The sequence below is a fragment of the Thamnophis sirtalis genome, unplaced genomic scaffold (assembly GCF_051295495.1).
Source record: "Thamnophis sirtalis isolate CommonGarterSnake01/CBP01778 unplaced genomic scaffold, rThaSir2_p1.2 scaffold_2, whole genome shotgun sequence".
Taxonomy (NCBI): domain Eukaryota; kingdom Metazoa; phylum Chordata; class Lepidosauria; order Squamata; family Natricidae; genus Thamnophis; species Thamnophis sirtalis.
Genome location: NW_028261382.1, coordinates 133,241,214 through 133,249,241, shown reverse-complemented (window position 1 = coordinate 133,249,241; position 8,028 = coordinate 133,241,214). Strand labels below are relative to the sequence as shown.

The window sequence follows — 8,028 nt, the reverse complement described above, 5'->3', positions numbered from 1 at the left end:
ATGGGAGGATAGCTTTAGTATGTACTGCTGTTCAATTCTCTACGATATGGATTCTGTTGCATATATATTCCATAAAATTCAGATCAAAGCTTTAAAAACAAGAAGCTGCTGTAGAAAACTACTGAAATGATACACTCTTCCAGAAAAATGGAATTATTGGACACAATGCTGTATATTTTAAACACTTCTTCTGGCCACATAAAGAACTATATTCTGCTATTCAATAAATAACCAAAATTAGTTAAGACATGTATGATGGGAATTACTTTTCCCAGCTTTGGTTTGAGTATGCCTATTAAGTTTCACCTCTGTCATTGGAAGCTTTCAGATAATCATGCCTGTTCTACAACATGATTTTTACAAGAATAAACTACTGATACACAAATAAACTACTGAAATAGTAGGATTATTCTGATATGGTTTACTATATCTCTATTAGGACACGCAAGAGAGATTACCTTCTGAATAATGTTCAGCACTTGTTGGTTTAAAAATACTGAATCTCTGTCTAAAAAGAGGGAAAACCCTTCTCAACCTAGTACTAATCAAATACAAATGTATTTCTTAAGGTAACAGTTCAAAGAGATTGTAAAAAAAATGGCTATATGTTAAATGAATATTCAAAGCAGTCAATATTTTAATGCATAAAAAGTAGCTAACAAATTGTGAAATGAGTACCTGTAAGAATTTTATATTTAAAGTATATCCAATTGTTTGAAGAATGGAGATTAATCAGAATAGAGAGCTGGCAGTGACCAGCTGCCAGCTTCTAATTCATTTCTTCTATTACATGAAATTAATACTTGATTCACACATTATATGAAGTCATAGTCTGATTAACTATAAATTGATTAAACCTGTTGATTATATTTACAAATGTGTTAAAATCAGAGTTGGGCAATTTGTAACATTAGCTGTGTAATTGGCTATTGAAGACCTGTTTTTTTCCTAATAGTTGCAAGAGTCATTTCCAAATACTTTGATACATTTCGGTTTTCATTGTTTTGAAATGGAAACCACATGGAAGCTGTAGCCCAATTTAAAATGCATTTAAATTCTTATTTTATTAAAATCCTTAGAAACTTATGAAATCCACTTCCTTAAAATCATTAAGAGCAGCATCCTGGGCAAAACTATAACCACTATCTCCATGAGAGCAGTAGTACCTTGCTTATATAAAAGTTCTGTACAGCAGGTTTTCTATTGTCCCAGCAGATTTTAAGCTAGTCTCCATCCCATTTTGGAGAATAACAAGTATACCAGTCTCCATGTTCTTTTTTCACACATTCACATCATGGTAGAACTTTGAAGGTTGTATAAGAGAAATGTTTAAAGTCTCTTGCCAGATACATCTCGACGATTAAGATTGACAAAGTCACAGATCCAAACAACAAATTGTTTTCTGGATTTCCCAAAAAATAAATATATTTTTTTACATACATACATACATACATACATACATACATACATACATACATACATACATACATACATATATGTATATATATGCTTTTAAAGAATTTAAAACAATATTTAACAAATAACCTACATAATCTAAAAGGATCATGAATCACTAAAAATTGATTTATTTTATTTTAAAAGGGCCCATGTAATAAAATCATTCTTAGGCAGGACGTATCCAACCTGTGCTTTTTTCCAGCTCTATGTTGAACAGCTGTATTTATATAATTTTCTTTGACCAGCTCAGCTAATGACCTAGCAACTACAGGTGCATATCATCTAAAGTTTGCTTTGCAATAGAGTTTTTAAAAATATTACATATTTTGGGCTTAAAGCGTGGTCGGAGTGAATATATGTATTCACTTTATTTATTTATCAGCACAAATACAACAAATGTAACAAAAAGGCAACAGTAAAAATATTGGGTTTCTGTCTGGATGGTCTCTTGTGACGAGCCAAAGGACAGAGAATGGAAGTAGTGATCTTCCTCCCATATTTGGACATACCGGGGGTTGTAAATCTAAATAGATACCTTTCACCCTGGCTTGGCTGATAAGGAGTCAAGCTATGTGGCTTAGTGGTTAACACGTCTTCCTAAGATGCAATACAGCACAGGTTCGATTCCCAGTAAGGGTATGGCCAGCTGATGAGAGCTAAATAGCTTGAAATAGATCTATACTAGTCTTCCTTTATTTATTTATCAGCACAAATACAACAAATGTAACAAAAAGGCAACAGTAAAAATATTGGGTTTCTACCTGGATGGTCTCTTGTGACGAGCCGAAGGACAGAAAATGGAAGTAGTGATCTTCCTCCCATATTTGGGCATACCAGGGGTTGTAAAATCTAATAGATACCTTTCACCCTGGCTTGGCTGATAACGGATAAGAGCCTGTGGCCTAATGGCTAAGATGTCTGTCTAATATGTAATATAGCCCAGGTTCAAATCCCAGTAAGGGTATGGCTAGCTGATGAGAGCTAAATAGCTTGAAATAGATCTATACTAGTCTCCCTTTATTTATTTATCAGCACAAATACAATATATATATATATATATATATATATATATATATATATATATATGTATGTATGTATGTATGTATGTATGTATGTATGTATGTATGTATGTATGTGTATGTGTATGTGTATGTGTATGTGTATGTATATGTATATGTATATGTATATGTATATGTATATGTATGTGAGACCCCGCCGAAATGTTGCCAAGACAATGTCAATCTTACATGGGAAAAGACCAGAATACAAGACCAACACACACAACACACAATACACACACACACATGTGTGTGTGTCACAACCCCTGGTATGCCCAAATATTGGAGGGAGCATACTGCTTCCCTTTTCTGTCTATCGACTCACCCTAGGAGCCATCCAGGCAGAAAGTCATTTTTTATGTTGCCTTGTTAGATTTGTGTTGCATTTGTGCTGATAAATAAATAAAGGGAGATTAGTATAGATCTATTTCAAACTATTTAGCTATTTAGCTCTCATCAGCTATATATATTGATTCATGCTGGTTCCTCTGTAATAGTGCAAAAAGGTAATCATTTGTTCCACTAGATTTTTCTTTCCACAAAAGGTTGCTTTTTTCTGCAGAAAAAGGTTGGAAATTGATCCAAGTATGGAATTTCCAATTTTGGAATGTGTTGACAGTATCATATATTTATTGTTAAACTTGCATGCCACCTAACCTTTCCCGCCTCCCCAATTGGGTTGCTCCCAACAATCAAATATAATACAATATTATATTTAAAAGAAAGTGGGGGGAACCTAAAATTGGCAACAATGAAAGATACAAGGAATCCCACTTTCACTTACCAAAGGCCTGGATGAAGAGCCAGGTTTACATGGCCCTTCTAAGTAACAACTGAGCTGGGCCCTCTGGATCTTGAGGAACCTCATTCCAAGGGATAGTTACTGTTACAGAGGGTGCTATTTTGGAGATCCTGATAGATTGCATTGTTTAATTGAAGGAACCTAGAATTTGCAAGTCTGAATTGGCTGGCTACACACAAAATATAGCACATATCTGTCACAGTGAATGAAAACAGTCACAGCCCATTTTGCAAAAATTCATACCAAATGTAATTCTAAAAAATAAGATGTTTGGACAGTAACCAGATAGCATTTAACAAGGAAGCACAGTATCAATCTTTGGAACTATATTTGCAATATTTGCATTATTTAAGGACAGGGCCTCCACTTCTACTCTCAACCCTAGCACAGAAAATTTACTTATTCTTTGACTTTTATATAATCTTCACCCGAAACACACCTATCAAACACTGATGAGTTTTTTAATTGTTACTACAATATTGAATTAAATAATAAATTGAAAAGCACACGATCTCCCCAACATCCATCTGATCTCATATCTTAATCCTCACACCATAAAATTATTTTCCACATTTGCTGATCTCCCACAACCACCCTTAAGCTTCCCTTATTTATGTGTCTTTATAATCAATTAACTTGAAGAAAGTTTGCCCCATTCCTTAAAAGTATCAGTACATTCTTTTCTTTGCAGAAGGAATGAGTGCATGTAATGGAATACCATCCAAATAAGACTATGCAGCATTTCAGAAATCCTGGAAATAGTTATTTAACGCAGCTTCCAATTGAAATGTGTAGATATCTGTTCATGATGACTGGTTATCCTCTCCATCTGTGATTGTGTCGTTGATTGGTGATGAAAGCTGAATCAAAAGAATTAAGCAATTCCTTGAAATCACAAAAGATAGATCTACAGCTGCATTGAAAAGCAGGTCTATTTCTCTGCCACACACAGAAAAATTATAAATGAGAAATTTACCTGAAAAAAGATTAATGGGTACTATATCATTAACAAATAGATAAAAGGAAATAGCCAAACTGATTTAACACTTTTCAGGGATGCATACATACCATTACATAAGACAGTGATCACACTATAATTTTTCATATTTATACTTAGTGTTTACTTCATGTGCTGAATCTGCCAGATGACTGAATTAATAAGTTCTTCCTAGATTTTAATTTTACATGTAGTTTAAGATGAGGAATTTTATGCCAAATCTTTGGAGCATTTTATTCAAACTTTAGATCACTGTGATTCAGAACGAAAGTCAAGGTATGTGGCTGCCCAGACTAAAATGATGTCTAAACACTAACTACCACAAATTGGTATAATTCTACTCTTGGTGCCTCGTTAACAATGAAACTATTTGACATTCCCTCATCTCCTCCTGATGAATCATAATGTGTGTTTGTAGAATATTTTTTACGTTGGTCAAGGACCATTATAACTAAAGTTTGAGAAGAATAGTTTACCCCAAAAGGCTGACAAAGAGAAAAGAATTTCTAAATGTGATTGTGTAAATACTTAACTGTAAGTTAAGATTTAAATGACTTGAGACTGGATATTTATTTATGCCAACTACACTGAGTATACCTTATTTTGAGATCTGGAGGATAGTGCTGCAAGCCTTTGAGCCTTCCTATTCTGCCCTCATAATTTTCATTTTCTATAGATACTAGACCTATAAATGAGTTGAGAGTCAATCTTGAGTCTAAAAAAATAACAAAATATTTTTAAAAAACGATAAATATGGCCATGAGAGCCCTATTAAAGATCACTGGGTGCCATTACAGCTATAATCATATTTCCTGGTTACACTTCAGCTAAACTCTTCTGGAAATCCTATAGTTCTGTTGCCATATTCCATTCCAAAATTTTATTTTAAAAGAATAAGAGAGACATGGATGTAGCAGAGGTATTAATTCTCCAACTTCAGCTACCTTTAATAACATTTGAACCGAAGTTTAGTGGCAGTTTCAGAGTAGAATGAACTTACAGTACTATACACTTGCATAGATGTTATACTAGTTTAATTGCAATAAATCTTGGTAATTATAGTCTGCTAGTTACTCTGTCTCTCTTTCACACACACCTGGCATATGTAGTCATACAATTCCAGTGAGATGCCCAAACTCTAAAAAGGGGTAATGATTGTTAAGCCAGGTGAAATCTATAAATTTTAGCTGTGTCTTTTTGAATGATAGAACCTTAAATCAACAGATTGTATGTTCAGTTTATTTATCACAAGAAGAACCTGTATCAAACCTACATTAATTAAATAAAACCATTGTTTCAGTCTGGAGGCTTATAAAAAAAAATGCAACATTTTTGTGTGCACCATATTGGCAGTCATGCCAGGAGCAATCCACTCCTGCTAATGGCTATCTGAAGAACTCACCTCTTTTTCCACATCTTAATTAATCAGTGGAATGACTTGCCTCCAGAAGTTCTGGGTACTGTAACACTGGAGGTTTTTAAGAAACGATCACCCTGAACCATTTGTCTGAAATGGTATAGTTTCCTGCTTGAACAGGGAGTTGGACTAGAAGACCTCCCCGATCCCTTCCAACTCTGTTTTTATGTTAATCCCAAACTTTTTAAAATATGGATTGCATCTGCTAATTTTTATATTTAATTTATACCCAGTTTGGGTCCTGTTATGAAATAAACTGATTTAATTTTCAACATAATTGTAATGGAACATTAATGCATATGTGGGACTAGTTTTTTTTTTAAAGACAGGAGAGATTAAACACTTTTGCATTTTTTTTCTACTTCTCCTCTACACTTCTTATGTCTATTTTCATGTACAATAATAAAAAGTTAACTGATCATTAAGACATCAGTGACACTGCTGAGTACTCACAATTGGCAGATCTTTCTAAAATTATCTTTAAACTGAATACTTATAAAGAATATGAAAAGTGATCATGCTGGTCATTTTTTTAAAATTTCTTCCTAAATAAGCTACTAAATGCAGTAGAGGTAAGCACCATGCAAGACAATTGAAACAAGTAATGAATAATAAAATCCTTAAAGACCATAGGACATTCAAATGGACAAGTATAGACCAATGAATTTAAAAACCAGGATGCCCTAATTGAAAAAAAACAACCCTCTGTTTTGGTTGCCCTGTATCATATTGTTAGGTCTTGGGTATTTGGAGAGAGGTCTTGCTATAAGATAGAAGTAGTTCCATACGATATAGGGCTTTATAATAAAAGTTGAGCCCTACAAATTGGGCAAGAAGTACAGTTAAAGCTGGTGAAATATTTCAGAAAAGTACAAAGTGTTCAAATTCAGTTTGAGCCCTTGCTAATCTTTTAAAACTATGTGTTTTTTAGCAGCCACTTATTGAGTGAAAAAGTTACGAAAAAAGATCAAACAAACTTTTTTTAAATTTTAAATATTTTTTTATTTTTTTGTTACATAGACAACACATACCCACAACAATAAAAAAGACAAAAAACAAAACAAAAAAACCCCATTATCACATATAGCATGTCGTTTGGTTACAAGTGTTTTAACATTTATCATTCTTATACATTTATTATTTCATTTAATAGGTTATAATATACAGTTTGGGTTGCTTTGTTTACCATCCCTTCCTCCTGTTATAACATCACCTTATTTTCCCTTTCTTTTCTCCCTTCCTCCCTTCTCTACTTTCTTCCTTCCTGCTCTCCTTTCCCTTCCTTCTTCCTGTACCTTTCTCCTACTCCTGCTCTTCCTCATCCCCTTCCTACCCTCTCTCCTCCTCTTTCTCTCCTTTCCATCCTCCTCTCCTTACGTCTTTCTTTTCACCCTTTCTCCCTTCTCTACTTCCTTCCTTCCTCCTCTCCTTTCCCTTCCTTCTTCCCTTACCTCTTCTTTATTCCTACTCTTCCTCTTTCCCTTCCTACCCTCTCTCCTTCCTTTTCTCTCCCTTCCATCTTCCTTTCCCTTTCCTTTCTCCCTCCCTCCCTTCTCTACTTTCCTCCTTCCGCCTCTCCTTCCCCTTCCTTCTTCCCGTACCTTTCTCCTACTCCTGCTCTTCCTCTTCCCCTTTCTACCCTCTCTCCTCCTCTTTCTCTCCTTTCCATCCTCCTCTCCTTACCTATTCCTTCTTTCCCCCATCTTCCTTTCATTCTCGCCTCCTTTCTCCCTTTCTTTTTCTATTATTGTTGGTTGTGTCTATTTTAAATCTCAGTTTATGTTTCCTTGGGATGGTACTTCTGCCGACCCAGATATAATTTAGTATCATTTCTTATTCCCTTACCTTTGCTAATCTATCCTAACTATATTTTCCCCCACAGACACACTTTGTATCTCTCTATTGTATATATATATTTATATATTTGATAAACACAACAATAAAAAAACACAAAAAAACACAACAAACATGTTATAAAAAAGTATATCAGCTGGTTACAAAAAGTTTTTGTGCATCTCTTCCATTAATTCATATTAATTCGAATGTCTTAACTCAAATATTTACTATATTAACATCATCATACCTCCACTTTTAATTGACTACAGTTATTTAAACATCCTTCATCCTTAAATATACCGAAAATTCAATCCATAACCACATGCTGGCATTTCATTTACTTATTTATAAAATCTTCCATTAACATTAAGTCCTCATATCCTGTTTTAGCTGAACAACAGGTCTGTTGTTCACAAAGCTCCCCTCGTCCGGGACTTAATTGTTGACGAGAGGGCAGACC

General features: G+C 34.2%; 1 long non-coding RNA gene across 2 annotated transcripts in view; it reads right to left on the bottom strand.

Moving 5' to 3' along the window:
* Window positions 1–8,028, bottom strand: part of LOC106538605 (uncharacterized) — a 175,764-nt gene that overhangs the window by 9,204 nt on the left and 158,532 nt on the right. The gene's annotated exons all lie outside the window — the stretch shown is intronic.